Source organism: Myotis daubentonii, chromosome X (genome assembly GCF_963259705.1).
Source record: "Myotis daubentonii chromosome X, mMyoDau2.1, whole genome shotgun sequence".
Classification (NCBI taxonomy): Eukaryota; Metazoa; Chordata; class Mammalia; order Chiroptera; family Vespertilionidae; genus Myotis; species Myotis daubentonii.
Genome location: NC_081861.1, coordinates 76,725,149 through 76,747,815, shown reverse-complemented (window position 1 = coordinate 76,747,815; position 22,667 = coordinate 76,725,149).

Below are 22,667 nucleotides of genomic sequence, written 5' to 3'. Positions count from 1 at the left end.
TTTCTTACAAGTTTTTTTATCATTTCTGGAAGCTATAATTGCGTATTTGAAGAGTTTTACCACAATTAGAGAGTGTTCCTACAACTATATACTGGAATCGGCAGCATTTTAACTGATTCACACAGAAAACACCAGAGAAATTCAGCTTCCAATTGTAAACATAAACTGTATAGTCTTCACTTAGAATCTTTCTACACAAATTTTGAGCTGTATAAACCTGAATTCCTAAAATTTGAAAGCGAACTCAAGTGAAAACTCACCCTAAAATAGACTGAGTTTTAAGTATTATCAGTTTTCTCGTCATGACCAGCTTTCCACTGGTAACCTCCGTGATTGAAAACGCCCAGAAATGTAGTAAGAATAAATTTCCTTTCATTTCAAGTGTTTCTTACAAGTTTTTTTTATCATTTCTGGAAACTATAATTGCGTAATTGAAGAGTTTTACCACAATTACAGAGTGTTCCTACAACTACATACTGAAATCGTCAGCATTTTAACTGATTCACACAGGAAACACCAGAGAAATTCGGCCTCCAATTGTAAACATAAACAGTATAGTCTTCACGTACAGTCTTTCTACACAAATTTTGAGCTGAATAAACCTGAATTCCTACTATTTGAAAGCGAACTCAAGTGAAAACTCACCCTAAAGTAGACGGAGTTGTAAGTATTATCAGTTTTCTGGTCATGACCCAGCTTTCCACTGGTAAACTCTGTGATTGAAAACAGCTGGAAATGTAGTAAGAATAAATTTCCTTTCATTTCAAGTGTTTCTTACAAGTTTTTTTATCATTTCTGGAAACTATAATTGCGTATTTGAAGAGTTTTACCACAATTAGAGAGTGTTCCTACAACTACATACTGGAATCGTCAGCATTTTAACTGATTCACACAGGAAACACCAGAGAAATTCGGCCTCCAATTGTAAACATAAACTGTATAGTCTTCATTTACAGTCTTTCTACACAAATTTTGAGCTGAATAAACCTGAATTCCTAATATTTGAAAGCGAACTCAAGTGAAAACTCACCCTAAACTAGATGGAGTTGTAAGTATTATCAGCTTTCTGGTCATGACCCAGCTTTCCACTGGTAAACTCTGTGATTGAAAACGGCTGGAAATGTAGTAAGAATAAATTTCCTTTCATTTCAAGTGTTTCTTACAAGTTTTTTATCATTTCTGGAAGCTATAATTGCGTATTTGAAGAGTTTTACCACAATTAGAGAGTGTTCCTACAACTATATACTGGAATCGGCAGCATTTTAACTGATTCACACAGAAAACACCAGAGAAATTCGGCTTCCAATTGTAAACATAAACTGTATAGTCTTCACTTAGAATCTTTCTACACAAATTTTGAGCTGTATAAACCTGAATTCCTAAAATTTGAAAGTGAACTCAAGTGAAAACTCACCCTAAAATAGACTGAGTTTTAAGTATTATCAGTTTTCTCGTCATGACCAGCTTTCCACTGGTAACCTCCGTGATTGAAAACGCCCAGAAATGTAGTAAGAATAAATTTCCTTTCATTTCAAGTGTTTCTTACAAGTTTTTTTTTATCATTTCTGGAAACTATAATTGGGTAATTGAAGAGTTTTACCACAATTAGAGAGTGTTCCTACAACTATATACTGGAATCGTCAGCATTTTAACTGATTCACACAGAAAACGCCAGAAAAATTAGGCCTCAATTTTAAACATAAACAGTATATTGCACACTTACAGTCTTTCTACACAAATTTTGAGCTGAATAAACCTGAATTCCTAATATTTGAAAGCGAACTCAAGTGAAAACTCACCCTAAACTAGATGGAGTTGTAAGTATTATCAGTTTTCTAGTCATGACCCAGCTTTCCACTGGTAAACTCTGTGATTGAAAACGGCTGGAAATGTAGTAAGAATAAATTTCCTTTCATTTCAAGTGTTTCTTACAAGTTTTTTATCATTTCTGGAAGCTATAATTGCGTATTTGAAGTGTTTTACCACAATTAGAGAGTGTTCCTACAACTACATACTGGAATCGTCAGCATTTTAACTGATTCACACAGAAAACACCAGAGAAATTCGGCTTCCAATTGTAAACATAAACTGTATAGTCTTCACTTAGAATCTTTCTACACAAATTTTGAGCTGTATAAACCTGAATTCCTAAAATTTGAAAGCGAACTCAAGTGAAAACTCACCCTAAAATAGACTGAGTTTTAAGTATTATCAGTTTTCTCGTCATGACCAGCTTTCCACTGGTAACCTCCGTGATTGAAAACGCCCAGAAATGTAGTAAGAATAAATTTCGTTTCATTTCAAGTGTTTCTTACAAGTTTTTTTTATCATTTCTGGAAACTATAATTGCGTAATTGAAGAGTTTTACCACAATTAGAGAGTGTTCCTACAACTATATACTGGAATCGTCAGCATTTTAACTGATTCACACAGAAAACGCCAGAAAAATTAGGCCTCAATTTTAAATAAACAGTGTATTGCACACTTACAGTCTTTCTATACAAATTTTGAGCTGTATAAACCTGAAATCCTAATATTTGAAAGCCAATTCAAGTGAAAACTCTCCCTAAACTAGCCGGAGTTGTAAATATTATCAGTTTTCTGGCTATGTCCCACCTTTCCACTGGTAACCTCCGTGATTGAAAACGGCTGGAAATGTAGTAAGAATCTATTTGCTTTTATTTCAAGTGTTTCTTACAAGTTTCTTTATCATTTCCTGAAAGTATAATTGCGTATTGAAGAGTTTTACCACAATTAGAGACTGTTCCTACAACTACATACTGGAATCGTCAGCATTTTAACTGATTCACACAGGAAACACCAGAGAAATTCGGCCTCCAATTGTAAACATAAACTGTATAGTCTTCATTTACAGTCTTTCTACACAAATTTTGAGCTGAATAAACCTGAATTCCTAATATTTGAAAGCGAACTCAAGTGAAAACTCACCCTAAACTAGATGGAGTTGTAAGTATTATCAGCTTTCTGGTCATGACCCAGCTTTCCACTGGTAAACTCTGTGATTGAAAACGGCTGGAAATGTAGTAAGAATAAATTTCCTTTCATTTCAAGTGTTTCTTACAAGTTTTTTTATCATTTCTGGAAGCTATAATTGCGTATTTGAAGAGTTTTACCACAATTAGAGAGTGTTCCTACAACTATATACTGGAATCGGCAGCATTTTAACTGATTCACACAGAAAACACCAGAGAAATTCAGCTTCCAATTGTAAACATAAACTGTATAGTCTTCACTTAGAATCTTTCTACACAAATTTTGAGCTGTATAAACCTGAATTCCTAAAATTTGAAAGCGAACTCAAGTGAAAACTCACCCTAAAATAGACTGAGTTTTAAGTATTATCAGTTTTCTCGTCATGACCAGCTTTCCACTGGTAACCTCCGTGATTGAAAACGCCCAGAAATGTAGTAAGAATAAATTTCCTTTCATTTCAAGTGTTTCTTACAAGTTTTTTTTATCATTTCTGGAAACTATAATTGCGTAATTGAAGAGTTTTACCACAATTACAGAGTGTTCCTACAACTACATACTGAAATCGTCAGCATTTTAACTGATTCACACAGGAAACACCAGAGAAATTCGGCCTCCAATTGTAAACATAAACAGTATAGTCTTCACGTACAGTCTTTCTACACAAATTTTGAGCTGAATAAACCTGAATTCCTACTATTTGAAAGCGAACTCAAGTGAAAACTCACCCTAAAGTAGACGGAGTTGTAAGTATTATCAGTTTTCTGGTCATGACCCAGCTTTCTACTGGTAAACTCCGTGATTGAAAACAGCTGGAAATGTAGTAAGAATAAATTTCCTTTCATTTCAAGTGTTTCTTACAAGTTTTTTTATCATTTCTGGAAACTATAATTGCGTATTTGAAGAGTTTTACCACAATTAGAGAGTGTTCCTACAACTATATACTGGAATCGGCAGCATTTTAACTGATTCACACAGAAAACACCAGAGAAATTCGGCTTCCAATTGTAAACATAAATTGTATAGTCTTCACTTAGAATCTTTCTACACAAATTTTGAGCTGTATAAACCTGAATTCCTAAAATTTGAAAGCGAACTCAAGTGAAAACTCACCCTAAACTAGCCGGAGTTGTAAATATTATCAGTTTTCTGGCTATGTCCCACCTTTCCACTGGTAACCTCCGTGATTGAAAACGGTTGGAAATGTAGTAAGAATCTATTTGCTTTTATTTCAAGTGTTTCTTACAAGTTTTTTATCATTTCTGGAAACTATAATTGCGTAATTGAAGAGTTTTACCACAATTAGAGAGTGTTCCTACAACTATATACTGGAATCGTCAGCAATTTAACTGATTCACACAGAAAACGCCAGAAAAATTAGGCCTCAATTTTACACATAAACAGTATATTGCACACTTACAGTCTTTCTATACAAATTTTGAGCTGTATAAACCTGAAATCCTAATGTTTGAAAGCCAATTCAAGTGAAAACTCTCCCTAAACTAGCCGGAGTTTTAAATATTATCACTTTTCTGGCTATGTCCCACCTTTCCACTGGTAACCTCCGTGATTGAAAATGGCTGGAAATGTAGTAAGAATCTATTTGCTTTTATTTCAAGTGTTTCTTATAAGTTTTTTATCATTACTGGAAACAATAATTGCGTATTTGAAGAGTTTTACCACAATTAGAGAGTGTTCCTACAACTACATACTGGAATCGTCAGCATTTTAACTGATTCACACAGGAAACACCAGAGAAATTCGGCCTCCAATTGTAAACATAAACAGTATAGTCTTCACGTACAGTCTTTCTACACAACTTTTGAGCTGAATAAACCTGAATTCCTAATATTGAAAGCGAACTCAAGTGAAAACTCACCCTAAACTAGATGGAGTTGTAAGTATTATCAGTTTTCTGGTCATGACCCAGCTTTCCACTGGTAAACTCTGTGATTGAAAACGGTTGGAAATGTAGTAAGAATAAATTTCCTTTCATTTCAAGTGTTTCTTACAAGTTTTTTATCATTTCTGGAAGCTATAATTGCATATTTGAAGAGTTTTACCACAATTAGAGAGTGTTCCTACAACTATATACTGGAATCGGCAGCATTTTAACTGATTCACACAGAAAACACCAGAGAAAATCGGCTTCCAATTGTAAAGATAAACTGTATAGTCTTCACTTAGAATCTTTCTACACAAATTTTGAGCTGTATAAACCTGAATTCCTAAAATTTGAAAGCGAACTCAAGTGAAAACTCACCCTAAAATAGACTGAGTTTTAAGTATTATCAGTTTTCTCGTCATGACCAGCTTTCCACTGGTAACCTCCGTGATTGAAAACGCCCAGAAATGTAGTAAGAATAAATTTCCTTTCATTTCAAGTGTTTCTTACAAGTTTTTTTTATCATTTCTGGAAACTATAATTGCGTATTTGAAGAGTTTTACCACAATTGGAGAGTGTTCCTACAACTATATACTGGAATCGTCAGCAATTTAAGTGATTCACACAGAAAACGACAGAGAAATTAGGCCTCAATTTTAAACATAAACAGTATATTGCACACTTACAGTCTTTCTATACAAATTTTGAGCTGTATAAACCTGAAATCCTAATATTTGAAAGCCAATTCAAGTGAAAACTCTCCCTAAACTAGCCTGAGTTGTAAATATTATCAGTTTTCTGGCTATGTCCCACCTTTCCACTGGTAACCTCCGTGATAGAAAACGGCTGGAAATGTAGTAAGAATCTATTTGCTTTTATTTCAAGTGTTTCTTACAAGTTTCTTTATCATTTCTGGAAAGTATAATTGCGTATTTGAAGAGTTTTACCACAATTAGAGAGTGTTCCTACAACTACATACTGGAATCGTCAGCATTTTAACTGATTCACACAGGAAACACCAGAGAAATTCGGCCTCCAATTGTAAACATAAACAGTATAGTCCTCACTTACAGTCTTTCTACACAAATTTTGAGCTGTATAAACCTGAATTCCTAATATTTGAAAGCGAACTCAAGTGAAAACTCACTCTAAACTAGTTGGAGTTGTAAGTATTATCAGTTTTCTGGTCATTACCCAGATTTCCTGTGGTAACCTCCGTGATTGAAAACGGCTGGAAATGTAGTAAGAATCAAGTTCCTTTTATTTCAAGTGTTTCTTACAAGTTTTTTATCATTTCTGGAAACTATAATTGCGTATTTGAAGAGTTTTACCACAATTACAGAGTGTTCCTACAACTACATACTGAAATCGTCTTCATTTTAACTGATTCACACAGGAAACACCAGATAATTTCGGCCTCCAATTGTAAACATAAACAGTATAGTCTTCACGTACAGTCTTTCTACACAATTTTTGAGCTGAATAAACCTGAATTCCTAATATTTGAAAGCGAACTCAAGTGAAAACTCACCCTAAACTAGACGGAGTTGTAAGTATTATCTGTTTTCTGGTCATGACCCAGCTTTCCACTGGTAAACTCCGTGATTGAAAACAGCTGGAAATGTAGTAAGAATAAATTTCCTTTCATTTCAAGTGTTTCTTACAAGTTTTTTATCATTTCTGGAAGCTATAATTGCGTATTTGAAGAGTTTTACCACAATTAGAGAGTGTTCCTACAACTATATACTGGAATCGTCAGCATTTTAACTGATTCACACAGAAAACGCCAGAGAAATTAGGCCTCAATTTTAAACATAAACAGTATATTGCACACTTACAGTCTTTCTATACAAATTTTGAGCTGTATAAACCTGAAATCCTAATATTTGAAAGCCAATTCAAGTGAAAACTCTCCCTAAACTAGCCGGAGTTGTAAATATTATCAGTTTTCTGTCTATGTCCCACCTTTCCACTGGTAACCTCCGTGATTGAAAACGGCTGGAAATGTAGTAAGAATCTATTTACTTTTATTTCAAGTGTTTCTTACAAGTTCTTTTTACCATTTCTGGAAACTATAATTGCGTAATTGAAGAGTTTTACCACAATTAGAGAGTGTTCCTACAACTATATACTGGAATCGTCAGCATTTTAACTGATTCACACAGGAAACACCAGAGAAATTCGGCCTCCAATTGTAAACATAAACAGTATAGTCTTCACGTACAGTCTTTCTACACAACTTTTGAGCTGAATAAACCTGAATTCCTAATATTTGAAAGCGAACTCAAGTGAAAACTCACCCTAAACTAGATGGAGTTGTAAGTATTATCAGTTTTCTGGTCATGACCCAGCTTTCCACTGGTAAACTCCGTGATTGAAAACGGCTGGAAATGTAGTAAGAATAAATTTCCTTTCATTTCAAGTGTTTCTTACAAGTTTTTTATCATTTCTGGAAGCTATAATTGCGTATTTGAAGAGTTTTACCACAATTAGAGAGTGTTCCTACAACTATATACTGGAATCGGCAGCATTTTAACTGATTCACACAGAAAACACCAGAGAAATTCGGCCTCCAATTGTAAACATAAACAGTATAGTCCTCACTTACAGTCTTTCTACACAAATTTTGAGCTGTATAAACCTGAATTCCTAAAATTTGAAAGCGAACTCAAGTGAAAACTCACCCTAAAATAGACTGAGTTTTAAGTATTATCAGTTTTCTCGTCATGACCAGCTTTCCACTGGTAACCTCCGTGATTGAAAACGCCCAGAAATGTAGTAAGAATAAATTTCCTTTTATTTCAAGTGTTTCTTACAAGTTTTTTTTATCATTTCTGGAAACTATAATTGCGTATTTGAAAAGTTTTACCACAATTGGAGAGTGTTCCTACAACTACATACTGGAATCGTCAGCAATTTAAGTGATTCACACAGAAAACGCCAGAGAAATTAGGCCTCAATTTTAAACATAAACAGTATATTGCACACTAACAGTCTTTCTATACAAATTTTGAGCTGTATAAACCTGAAATCCTAATATTTGAAAGCCAATTCAAGAGAAAACTCTCCCTAAACTAGCCGGAGTTGTAAATATTATCAGTTTTCTGGCTATGTCCCACCTTTCCACTGGTAACCTCCGTGATAGAAAACGGCTGGAAATGTAGTAAGAATCTATTTGCTTTTATTTCAAGTGTTTCTTACAAGTTTCTTTATCATTTCTGGAAAGTATAATTGCGTATTCGAAGAGTTTTACCACAATTAGAGAGTGTTCCTACAACTACATACTGGAATCGTCAGCATTTAACTGATTCACACAGGAAACACCAGAGAAATTCGGCCTCCAATTGTAAACATAAACAGTATAGTCCTCACTTACAGTCTTTCTACACGAATTTTGAGCTGTATAAACCTGAATTCCTAATATTTGAAAGCGAACTCAAGTGAAAACTCACCCTAAACTAGCCGGAGTTGTAAATATTATCAGTTTTCTGGCTATGTCCCACCTTTCCACTGGTAACCTCCGTGATTGAAAACGGCTGGAAATGTAGTAAGAATCTATTTGCTTTTATTTCAAGTGTTTCTTACAAGTTTTTTTTATCATTTCTGGAAACTATAATTGCGTAATTGAAGAGTTTTACCACAATTAGATTGTGTTCCTACAACTATATACTGGAATCGTCAGCATTTTAACTGATTCACACAGAAAACGCCAGAAAAATTAGGCCTCAATTTTACACATAAACAGTATATTGCACACTTACAGTCTTTCTATACAAATTTTGAGCTGTGTAAACCTGAAATCCTAATGTTTGAAAGCCAATTCAAGTGAAAACTCTCCCTAAACTAGCCGGAGTTTTAAATATTATCAGTTTTCTGGCTATGTCCCACCTTTCCACTGGTAACCTCCGTGATTGAAAACGGCTGGAAATGTAGTAAGGATCTATTTGCTTTTATTTCAAGTGTTTCTTATAAGTTTTTTATCATTACTGGAAACAATAATTGCGTATTTGAAGAGTTTTACCACAATTAGAGAGTGTTCCTACAACTACATACTGGAATCGTCAGCATTTTAACTGATTCACACAGGAAACACCAGAGAAATTCGGCCTCCAATTGTAAACATAAACAGTATAGTCTTCACGTACAGTCTTTCTACACAACTTTTGAGCTGAATAAACCTGAATTCCTAATATTTGAAATCGAACTCAAGTGAAAACTCACCCTAAACTAGATGGAGTAGTAAGTATTATCAGTTTTCTGGTCATGACCCAGCTTTCCACTGGTAAACTCTGTGATTGAAAACGGCTGGAAATGTAGTAAGAATAAATTTCCTTTCATTTCAAGTGTTTCTTACAAGTTTTTTATCATTTCTGGAAGCTATAATTGCGTATTTGAAGAGTTTTACCACAATTAGAGAGTGTTCCTACAACTATATACTGGAATCGGCAGCATTTTAACTGATTCACACAGAAAACACCAGAGAAATTCGGCTTCCAATTGTAAACATAAACTGTATAGTCTTCACTTAGAATCTTTCTACACAAATTTTGAGCTGTATAAACCTGAATTCCTAAAATTTGAAAGCGAACTCAAGTGAAAACTCACCCTAAAATAGACTGAGTTTTAAGTATTATCAGTTTTCTCGTCATGACCAGCTTTCCACTGGTAACCTCCGTGATTGAAAACACCCAGAAATGTAGTAAGAATAAATTTCCTTTCATTTCAAGTGTTTCTTACAAGTTTTTTTTATCATTTCTGGAAACTATAATTGCGTATTTGAAGAGTTTTACCACAATTGGAGAGTGTTCCTACAACTACATACTGGAATCTTCAGCAATTTAAGTGATTCACACAGAAAACACCAGAGAAATTAGGCCTCAATTTTAAACATAAACAGTATATTGCACACTTACAGTCTTTCTATACAAATTTTGAGCTGTATAAACCTGAAATCCTAATATTTGAAAGCCAATTCAAGTGAAAACTCTCCCTAAACTAGCCGGAGTTGTAAATATTATCAGTTTTCTGGCTATGTCCCACCTTTCCACTGGTAACCTCCGTGATAGAAAACGGCTGGAAATGTAGTAAGAATCTATTTGCTTTTATTTCAAGTGTTTCTTACAAGTTTCTTTATCATTTCTGGAAAGTATAATTGCGTATTTGAAGAGTTTTACCACAATTAGAGAGTGTTCCTACAACTACATACTGGAATCATCAGCATTTTAACTGATTCACACAGGAAACACCAGAGAAATTCGGCCTCCAATTGTAAACATAAACAGTATAGTCCTCACTTACAGTCTTTCTACACGAATTTTGAGCTGTATAAACCTGAATTCCTAATATTTGAAAGCGAACTCAAGTGAAAACTCACTCTAAACTAGTTGGAGTTGTAAGTATTATCAGTTTTCTGGTCATTACCCAGATTTCCTGTGGTAACCTCCGTGATTGAAAACGGCTGGAAATGTAGTAAGAATCAAGTTCCTTTTATTTCAAGTGTTTCTTACAAGTTTTTTATCATTTCTGGAAACTATAATTGCGTATTTGAAGAGTTTTACCACAATTACAGAGTGTTCCTACAACTACATACTGAAATCGTCAGCATTTTAACTGATTCACACAGGAAACACCAGAGAAATTCGGCCTCCAATTGTAAACATAAACAGTATAGTCTTCACGTACAGTCTTTCTACACAAATTTTGAGATGAATAAACCTGAATTCCTACTATTTGAAAGCGAACTCAAGTGAAAACTCACCCTAAACTAGACGGAGTTGTAAGTATTATCTGTTTTCTGGTCATGACCCAGCTTTCCACTGGTAAACTCCGTGATTGAAAACAGCTGGAAATGTAGTAAGAATAAATTTCCTTTCATTTCAAGTGTTTCTTACAAGTTTTTTATCATTTCTGGAAACTATAATTGCGTATTTGAAGAGTTTTACCACAATTAGAGAGTGTTCCTACAACTAAATACTGGAATCGTCAGCATTTTAACTGATTCACACAGAAAACGCCAGAAAAATTAGGCCTCAATTTTAAACATAAACAGTATATTGCACACTTACAGTCTTTCTATACAAATTTTGAGCTGTATAAACCTGAAATCCTAATGTTTGAAAGCCAATTCAAGTGAAAACTCTCCCTAAACTAGCCGGAGTTTTAAATATTATCAGTTTTCTGGCTATGTCCCACCTTTCCACTGGTAACCTCCGTGATTGAAAACGGCTGGAAATGTAGTAAGAATCTATTTGCTTTTATTTCAAGTGTTTCTTATAAGTTTTTTATCATTACTGGAAACAATAATTGCGTATTTGAAGAGTTTTATCACAATTACAGAGTGTTCCTACAACTACATACTGAAATCGTCAGCATTTTAACTGATTCACACAGGAAACACCAGAGAAATTCGGCCTCCAATTGTAAACATAAACAGTATAGTCTTCACGTACAGTCTTTCTACACAACTTTTGAGCTGAATAAACCTGAATTCCTAATATTTGAAAGCGAACTCAAGTGAAAACTCACCCTAAACTAGATGGAGTTGTAAGTATTATCAGTTTTCTGGTCATGACCCAGCTTTCCACTGGTAAACTCTGTGATTGAAAACGGCTGGAAATGTAGTAAGAATAAATTTCCTTTCATTTCAAGTGTTTCTTACAAGTTTTTTATCATTTCTGGAAGCTATAATTGCGTATTTGAAGAGTTTTACCACAATTAGAGAGTGTTCCTACAACTATATACTGGAATTGGCAGCATTTTAACTGATTCACACAGAAAACACCAGAGAAATTCGGCTTCCAATTGTAAACATAAACTGTATAGTCTTCACATAGAGACTTTCTACACAAATTTTGAGCTGTATAAACCTGAATTCCTAAAATTTGAAAGCGAACTCAAGTGAAAACTCACCCTAAAATAGACTGAGTTTTAAGTATTATCAGTTTTCTCGTCATGACCAGCTTTCCACTGGTAACCTCCGTGATTGAAAACGCCCAGAAATGTAGTAAGAATAAATTTCCTTTCATTTCAAGTGTTTCTTACAAGTTTTTTTTTATCATTTCTGGAAACTATAATTGCGTAATTGAAGAGTTTTACCACAATTAGAGAGTGTTCCTACAACTATATACTGGAATCATCAGCATTTTAACTGATTCACACAGAAAACGCCAGAAAAATTAGGCCTCAATTTTAAACATAAACAGTATATTGCACACTTCCAGTCTTTCTACACAAATTTTGAGCTGAATAAACCTGAATTCCTAATATTTGAAAGCGAACTCAAGTGAAAACTCACCCTAAACTAGATGGAGTTGTAAGTATTATCAGTTTTCTGGTCATGACCCAGCTTTCCACTGGTAAACTCTGTGATTGAAAACGGCTGGAAATGTAGTAAGAATAAATTTCCTTTCATTTCAAGTGTTTCTTACAAGTTTTTTATCATTTCTGGAAGCTATAATTGCGTATTTGAAGAGTTTTACCACAATTAGAGAGTTTTCCTACAACTATATACTGGAATCGGCAGCATTTTAACTGATTCACACAGAAAACACCAGAGAAATTCAGCTTCCAATTGTAAACATAAACTGTATAGTCTTCACTTAGAATCTTTCTACACAAATTTTGAGCTGTATAAACCTGAATTCCTAAAATTTGAAAGCGAACTCAAGTGAAAACTCACCCTAAAATAGACTGAGTTTTAAGTATTATCAGTTTTCTCGTCATGACCAGCTTTCCACTGGTAACCTCCGTGATTGAAAACGCCCAGAAATGTAGTAAGAATAAATTTCCTTTCATTTCAAGTGTTTCTTACAAGTTTTTTTTATCATTTCTGGAAACTATAATTGCGTAATTGAAGAGTTTTACCACAATTACAGAGTGTTCCTACAACTACATACTGAAATCGTCAGCATTTTAACTGATTCACACAGGAAACACCGGAGAAATTCGGCCTCCAATTGTAAACATAAACAGTATAGTCTTCACGTACAGTCTTTCTACACAAATTTTGAGCTGAATAAACCTGAATTCCTACTATTTGAAAGCGAACTCAAGTGAAAACTCACCCTAAAGTAGACGGAGTTGTAAGTATTATCAGTTTTCTGGTCATGACCCAGCTTTCTACTGGTAAACTCCGTGATTGAAAACAGCTGGAAATGTAGTAAGAATAAATTTCCTTTCATTTCAAGTGTTTCTTACAAGTTTTTTTATCATTTCTGGAAACTATAATTGCGTATTTGAAGAGTTTTACCACAATTAGAGAGTGTTCCTACAACTATATACTGGAATCGGCAGCATTTTAACTGATTCACACAGAAAACACCAGAGAAATTCGGCTTCCAATTGTAAACATAAATTGTATAGTCTTCACTTAGAATCTTTCTACACAAATTTTGAGCTGTATAAACCTGAATTCCTAAAATTTGAAAGCGAACTCAAGTGAAAACTCACCCTAAACTAGCCGGAGTTGTAAATATTATCAGTTTTCTGGCTATGTCCCACCTTTCCACTGGTAACCTCCGTGATTGAAAACGGTTGGAAATGTAGTAAGAATCTATTTGCTTTTATTTCAAGTGTTTCTTACAAGTTTTTTATCATTTCTGGAAACTATAATTGCGTAATTGAAGAGTTTTACCACAATTAGAGAGTGTTCCTACAACTATATACTGGAATCGTCAGCAATTTAACTGATTCACACAGAAAACGCCAGAAAAATTAGGCCTCAATTTTACACATAAACAGTATATTGCACACTTACAGTCTTTCTATACAAATTTTGAGCTGTATAAACCTGAAATCCTAATGTTTGAAAGCCAATTCAAGTGAAAACTCTCCCTAAACTAGCCGGAGTTTTAAATATTATCACTTTTCTGGCTATGTCCCACCTTTCCACTGGTAACCTCCGTGATTGAAAATGGCTGGAAATGTAGTAAGAATCTATTTGCTTTTATTTCAAGTGTTTCTTATAAGTTTTTTATCATTACTGGAAACAATAATTGCGTATTTGAAGAGTTTTACCACAATTAGAGAGTGTTCCTACAACTACATACTGGAATCGTCAGCATTTTAACTGATTCACACAGGAAACACCAGAGAAATTCGGCCTCCAATTGTAAACATAAACAGTATAGTCTTCACGTACAGTCTTTCTACACAACTTTTGAGCTGAATAAACCTGAATTCCTAATATTTGAAAGCGAACTCAAGTGAAAACTCACCCTAAACTAGATGGAGTTGTAAGTATTATCAGTTTTCTGGTCATGACCCAGCTTTCCACTGGTAAACTCTGTGATTGAAAACGGCTGGAAATGTAGTAAGAATACATTTCCTTTCATTTCAAGTGTTTCTTACAAGTTTTTTATCATTTCTGGAAGCTATAATTGCATATTTGAAGAGTTTTACCACAATTAGAGAGTGTTCCTACAACTATATACTGGAATCGGCAGCATTTTAACTGATTCACACAGAAAACACCAGAGAAATTCGGCTTCCAATTGTAAACATAAACTGTATAGTCTTCACTTAGAATCTTTCTACACAAATTTTGAGCTGTATAAACCTGAATTCCTAAAATTTGAAAGCGAACTCAAGTGAAAACTCACCCTAAAATAGACTGAGTTTTAAATATTATCAGTTTTCTCGTCATGACCAGCTTTCCACTGGTAACCTCCGTGATTGAAAACGCCCAGAAATGTAGTAAGAATAAATTTCCTTTCATTTCAAGTGTTTCTTACAAGTTTTTTTTATCATTTCTGGAAACTATAATTGCGTATTTGAAGAGTTTTACCACAATTGGAGAGTGTTCCTACAACTACATACTGGAATCGTCAGCAATTTAAGTGATTCACACAGAAAACGACAGAGAAATTAGGTCTCAATTTTAAACATAAACAGTATATTGCACACTTACAGTCTTTCTATACAAATTTTGAGCTGTATAAACCTGAAATCCTAATATTTGAAAGCCAATTCAAGTGAAAACTCTCCCTAAACTAGCCTGAGTTGTAAATATTATCAGTTTTCTGGCTATGTCCCACCTTTCCACTGGTAACCTCCGTGATAGAAAACGGCTGGAAATGTAGTAAGAATCTATTTGCTTTTATTTCAAGTGTTTCTTACAAGTTTCTTTATCATTTCTGGAAAGTATAATTGCGTATTTGAAGAGTTTTACCACAATTAGAGAGTGTTCCTACAACTACATACTGGAATCGTCAGCATTTTAACTGATACACACAGGAAACACCAGAGAAATTCGGCCTCCAATTGTAAACATAAACAGTATAGTCCTCACTTACAGTCTTTCTACACGAATTTTGAACTGTATAAACCTGAATTCCTAATATTTGAAAGAGAACTCAAGTGAAAACTCACTCTAAACTAGTTGGAGTTGTAAGTATTATCAGTTTTCTGGTCATTACCCAGATTTCCTGTGGTAACCTCCGTGATTGAAAACGGCTGGAAATGTAGTAAGAATCAAGTTCCTTTTATTTCAAGTGTTTCTTACAAGTTTTTTATCATTTCTGGAAACTATAATTGCGTATTTGAAGAGTTTTACCACAATTACAGAGTGTTCCTACAACTACATACTGAAATCGTCTTCATTTTAACTGATTCACACAGGAAACACCAGATAATTTCGGCCTCCAATTGTAAACATAAACAGTATAGTCTTCACGTACAGTCTTTCTACACAACTTTTGAGCTGAATAAACCTGAATTCCTAATATTTGAAAGCGAACTCAAGTGAAAACTCACCCTAAACTAGACGGAGTTGTAAGTATTATCTGTTTTCTGGTCATGACCCAGCTTTCCACTGGTAAACTCCGTGATTGAAAACAGCTGGAAATGTAGTAAGAATAAATTTCCTTTCATTTCAAGTGTTTCTTACACGTTTTTTATCATTTCTGGAAGCTATAATTGCGTATTTGAAGAGTTTTACCACAATTAGAGAGTGTTCCTACAACTAAATACTGGAATCGTCAGCATTTTAACTGATTCACACAGAAAACGCCAGAAAAATTAGGCCTCAATTTTAAACATAAACAGTATATTGCACACTTACAGTCTTTCTATACAAATTTTGAGCTGTATAAACCTGAAATCCTAATATTTGAAAGCCAATTCAAGTGAAAACTCTCCATAAACTAGCCGGAGTTGTAAATATTATCAGTTTTCTGTCTATGTCCCACCTTTCCACTGGTAACCTCCGTGATTGAAAACGGCTGGAAATGTAGTAAGAATCTATTTACTTTTATTTCAAGTGTTTCTTACAAGTTCTTTTTACCATTTCTGGAAACTATAATTGCGTAATTGAAGAGTTTTACCACAATTAGAGAGTGTTCCTACAACTATATACTGGAATCGTCAGCATTTTAACTGATTCACACAGGAAACACCAGAGAAATTCGGCCTCCAATTGTAAACATAAACAGTATAGTCTTCACGTACAGTCTTTCTACACAACTTTTGAGCTGAATAAACCTGAATTCCTAATATTTGAAAGCGAACTCAAGTGAAAACTCACCCTAAACTAGATGGAGTTGTAAGTATTATCAGTTTTCTGGTCATGACCCAGCTTTCCACTGGTAAACTCCGTGATTGAAAACGGCTGGAAATGTAGTAAGAATAAATTTCCTTTCATTTCAAGTGTTTCTTACAAGTTTTTTATCATTTCTGGAAGCTATAATTGCGTATTTGAAGAGTTTTACCACAATTAGAGAGTGTTCCTACAACTATATACTGGAATCGGCAGCATTTTAACTGATTCACACAGAAAACACCAGAGAAATTCGGCCTCCAATTGTAAACATAAACAGTATAGTCCTCACTTACAGTCTTTCTACACAAATTTTGAGCTGTATAAACCTGAATTCCTAAAATTTGAAAGCGAACTCAAGTGAAAACTCACCCTAAAATAGACTGAGTTTTAAGTATTATCAGTTTTCTCGTCATGACCAGCTTTCCACTGGTAACCTCCGTGATTGAAAACGCCCAGAAATGTAGTAAGAATAAATTTCCTTTTATTTCAAGTGTTTCTTACAAGTTTTTTTATCATTTCTGGAAACTATAATTGCGTATTTGAAGAGTTTTACCACAATTGGAGAGTGTTCCTACAACTACATACTGGAATCGTCAGCAATTTAAGTGATTCACACAGAAAACGCCAGAGAAATTAGGCCTCAATTTTAAACATAAACAGTATATTGCACACTTACAGTCTTTCTATACAAATTTTGAGCTGTATAAACCTGAAATCCTAATATTTGAAAGCCAATTCAAGTGAAAACTCTCCCTAAACTAGCCGGAGTTGTAAATATTATCAGTTTTCTGGCTATGTCCCACCTTTCCACTGGTAACCTCCGTGATAGAAAACGGCTGGAAATGTAGTAAGAATCTATTTGCTTTAATTTCAAGTGTTTCTTACAAGTTTCTTTATCATTTCTGGAAAGTATAATTGCGTATTTGAAGAGTTTTACCACAATTAGAGAGTGTTCCTACAACTACATACTGGAATCGTCAGCATTTTCACTGATTCACACAGGAAACACCAGAGAAATTCGGCCTCCAATTGTAAACATAAACAGTATAGTCCTCACTTACAGTCTTTCTACACGAATTTTGAGCTGTATAAACCTGAATTCCTAATATTTGAAAGCGAACTCAAGTGAAAACTCACCCTAAACTAGCCGGAGTTGTAAATATTATCAGTTTTCTGGCTATGTCCCACCTTTCCACTGGTAACCTCCGTGATTGAAAACGGCTGGAAATGTAGTAAGAATCTATTTGCTTTTATTTCAAGTGTTTCTTACAAGTTTTTTTTATCATTTCTGGAAACTATAATTGCGTAATTGAAGAGTTTTACCACAATTAGAGAGTGTTCCTATAACTATATACTGGAATCGTCAGCATTTTAACTGATTCACACAGAAAACGCCAGAAAAATTAGGCCTCAATTTTACACATAAACAGTATATTGCACACTTACAGTCTTTCTATACAAATTTTGAGCTGTGTAAACCTGAAATCCTAATGTTTGAAAGCCAATTCAAGTGAAAACTCTCCCTAAACTAGCCGGAGTTTTAAATATTATCAGTTTTCTGGCTATGTCCCACCTTTCCACTGGTAACCTCCGTGATTGAAAACGGCTGGAAATGTAGTAAGGATCTATTTGCTTTTATTTCAAGTGTTTCTTATAAGTTTTTTATCATTACTGGAAACAATAATTGCGTATTTGAAGAGTTTTACCACAATTAGAGAGTGTTCCTACAACTACATACTGGAATCGTCAGCATTTTAACTGATTCACACAGGAAACACCAGAGAAATTCGGCCTCCAATTGTAAACATAAACAGTATAGTCTTCACGTACAGTCTTTCTACACAACTTTTGAGCTGAATAAACCTGAATTCCTAATATTTGAAAGCGAACTCAAGTGAAAACTCACCCTAAACTAGATGGAGTTGTAAGTATTATCAGTTTTCTGGTCATGACCCAGCTTTCCACTGGTAAACTCTGTGATTGAAAACGGCTGGAAATGTAGTAAGAATAAATTTCCTTTCATTTCAAGTGTTTCTTACAAGTTTTTTATCATTTCTGGAAGCTATAATTGCGTATTTGAAGAGTTTTACCACAATTAGAGAGTGTTCCTACAACTATATACTGGAATCGGCAGCATTTTAACTGATTCACACAGAAAACACCAGAGAAATTCGGCTTCCAATTGTAAACATAAACTGTATAGTCTTCACTTAGAATCTTTCTACACAAATTTTGAGCTGTATAAACCTGAATTCCTAAAATTTGAAAGCGAACTCAAGTGAAAACTCACCCTAAAATAGACTGAGTTTTAAGTATTATCAGTTTTCTCGTCATGACCAGCTTTCCACTGGTAACCTCCGTGATTGAAAACACCCAGAAATGTAGTAAGAATAAATTTCCTTTCATTTCAAGTGTTTCTTACAAGTTTTTTTTATCATTTCTGGAAACTATAATTGCGTATTTGAAGAGTTTTACCACAATTGGAGAGTGTTCCTACAACTACATACTGGAATCTTCAGCAATTTAAGTGATTCACACAGAAAACGCCAGAGAAATTAGGCCTCAATTTTAAACATAAACAGTATATTGCACACTTACAGTCTTTCTATACAAATTTTGAGCTGTATAAACCTGAAATCCTAATATTTGAAAGCCAATTCAAGTGAAAACTCTCCCTAAACTAGCCGGAGTTGTAAATATTATCAGTTTTCTGGCTATGTCCCACCTTTCCACTGGTAACCTCCGTGATAGAAAACGGCTGGAAATGTAGTAAGAATCTATTTGCTTTTATTTCAAGTGTTTCTTACAAGTTTTTTATCATTTCTGGAAACTATAATTGCGTATTTGAAGAGTTTTACCACAATTACAGAGTGTTCCTACAACTACATACTGAAATCGTCTTCATTTTAACTGATTCACACAGGAAACACCAGATAATTTCGGCCTCCAATTGTAAACATAAACAGTATAGTCTTCACGTACAGTCTTTCTACACAACTTTTGAGCTGAATAAACCTGAATTCCTAATATTTGAAAGCGAACTCAAGTGAAAACTCACCCTAAACTAGACGGAGTTGTAAGTATTATCTGTTTTCTGGTCATGACCCAGCTTTCCACTGGTAAACTCCGTGATTGAAAACAGCTGGAAATGTAGTAAGAATAAATTTCCTTTCATTTCAAGTGTTTCTTACACGTTTTTTATCATTTCTGGAAGCTATAATTGCGTATTTGAAGAGTTTTACCACAATTAGAGAGTGTTCCTACAACTAAATACTGGAATCGTCAGCATTTTAACTGATTCACACAGAAAACGCCAGAAAAATTAGGCCTCAATTTTAAACATAAACAGTATATTGCACACTTACAGTCTTTCTATACAAATTTTGAGCTGTATAAACCTGAAATCCTAATATTTGAAAGCCAATTCAAGTGAAAACTCTCCATAAACTAGCCGGAGTTGTAAATATTATCAGTTTTCTGTCTATGTCCCACCTTTCCACTGGTAACCTCCGTGATTGAAAACGGCTGGAAATGTAGTAAGAATCTATTTACTTTTATTTCAAGTGTTTCTTACAAGTTCTTTTTACCATTTCTGGAAACTATAATTGCGTAATTGAAGAGTTTTACCACAATTAGAGAGTGTTCCTACAACTATATACTGGAATCGTCAGCATTTTAACTGATTCACACAGGAAACACCAGAGAAATTCGGCCTCCAATTGTAAACATAAACAGTATAGTCTTCACGTACAGTCTTTCTACACAACTTTTGAGCTGAATAAACCTGAATTCCTAATATTTGAAAGCGAACTCAAGTGAAAACTCACCCTAAACTAGATGGAGTTGTAAGTATTATCAGTTTTCTGGTCATGACCCAGCTTTCCACTGGTAAACTCCGTGATTGAAAACGGCTGGAAATGTAGTAAGAATAAATTTCCTTTCATTTCAAGTGTTTCTTACAAGTTTTTTATCATTTCTGGAAGCTATAATTGCGTATTTGAAGAGTTTTACCACAATTAGAGAGTGTTCCTACAACTATATACTGGAATCGGCAGCATTTTAACTGATTCACACAGAAAACACCAGAGAAATTCGGCCTCCAATTGTAAACATAAACAGTATAGTCCTCACTTACAGTCTTTCTACACAAATTTTGAGCTGTATAAACCTGAATTCCTAAAATTTGAAAGCGAACTCAAGTGAAAACTCACCCTAAAATAGACTGAGTTTTAAGTATTATCAGTTTTCTCGTCATGACCAGCTTTCCACTGGTAACCTCCGTGATTGAAAACGCCCAGAAATGTAGTAAGAATAAATTTCCTTTTATTTCAAGTGTTTCTTACAAGTTTTTTTATCATTTCTGGAAACTATAATTGCGTATTTGAAGAGTTTTACCACAATTGGAGAGTGTTCCTACAACTACATACTGGAATCGTCAGCAATTTAAGTGATTCACACAGAAAACGCCAGAGAAATTAGGCCTCAATTTTAAACATAAACAGTATATTGCACACTTACAGTCTTTCTATACAAATTTTGAGCTGTATAAACCTGAAATCCTAATATTTGAAAGCCAATTCAAGTGAAAACTCTCCCTAAACTAGCCGGAGTTGTAAATATTATCAGTTTTCTGGCTATGTCCCACCTTTCCACTGGTAACCTCCGTGATAGAAAACGGCTGGAAATGTAGTAAGAATCTATTTGCTTTAATTTCAAGTGTTTCTTACAAGTTTCTTTATCATTTCTGGAAAGTATAATTGCGTATTTGAAGAGTTTTACCACAATTAGAGAGTGTTCCTACAACTACATACTGGAATCGTCAGCATTTTCACTGATTCACACAGGAAACACCAGAGAAATTCGGCCTCCAATTGTAAACATAAACAGTATAGTCCTCACTTACAGTCTTTCTACACGAATTTTGAGCTGTATAAACCTGAATTCCTAATATTTGAAAGCGAACTCAAGTGAAAACTCACCCTAAACTAGCCGGAGTTGTAAATATTATCAGTTTTCTGGCTATGTCCCACCTTTCCACTGGTAACCTCCGTGATTGAAAACGGCTGGAAATGTAGTAAGAATCTATTTGCTTTTATTTCAAGTGTTTCTTACAAGTTTTTTTTATCATTTCTGGAAACTATAATTGCGTAATTGAAGAGTTTTACCACAATTAGAGAGTGTTCCTATAACTATATACTGGAATCGTCAGCATTTTAACTGATTCACACAGAAAACGCCAGAAAAATTAGGCCTCAATTTTACACATAAACAGTATATTGCACACTTACAGTCTTTCTATACAAATTTTGAGCTGTGTAAACCTGAAATCCTAATGTTTGAAAGCCAATTCAAGTGAAAACTCTCCCTAAACTAGCCGGAGTTTTAAATATTATCAGTTTTCTGGCTATGTCCCACCTTTCCACTGGTAACCTCCGTGATTGAAAACGGCTGGAAATGTAGTAAGGATCTATTTGCTTTTATTTCAAGTGTTTCTTATAAGTTTTTTATCATTACTGGAAACAATAATTGCGTATTTGAAGAGTTTTACCACAATTAGAGAGTGTTCCTACAACTACATACTGGAATCGTCAGCATTTTAACTGATTCACACAGGAAACACCAGAGAAATTCGGCCTCCAATTGTAAACATAAACAGTATAGTCTTCACGTACAGTCTTTCTACACAACTTTTGAGCTGAATAAACCTGAATTCCTAATATTTGAAAGCGAACTCAAGTGAAAACTCACCCTAAACTAGATGGAGTTGTAAGTATTATCAGTTTTCTGGTCATGACCCAGCTTTCCACTGGTAAACTCTGTGATTGAAAACGGCTGGAAATGTAGTAAGAATAAATTTCCTTTCATTTCAAGTGTTTCTTACAAGTTTTTTATCATTTCTGGAAGCTATAATTGCGTATTTGAAGAGTTTTACCACAATTAGAGAGTGTTCCTACAACTATATACTGGAATCGGCAGCATTTTAACTGATTCACACAGAAAACACCAGAGAAATTCGGCTTCCAATTGTAAACATAAACTGTATAGTCTTCACTTAGAATCTTTCTACACAAATTTTGAGCTGTATAAACCTGAATTCCTAAAATTTGAAAGCGAACTCAAGTGAAAACTCACCCTAAAATAGACTGAGTTTTAAGTATTATCAGTTTTCTCGTCATGACCAGCTTTCCACTGGTAACCTCCGTGATTGAAAACACCCAGAAATGTAGTAAGAATAAATTTCCTTTCATTTCAAGT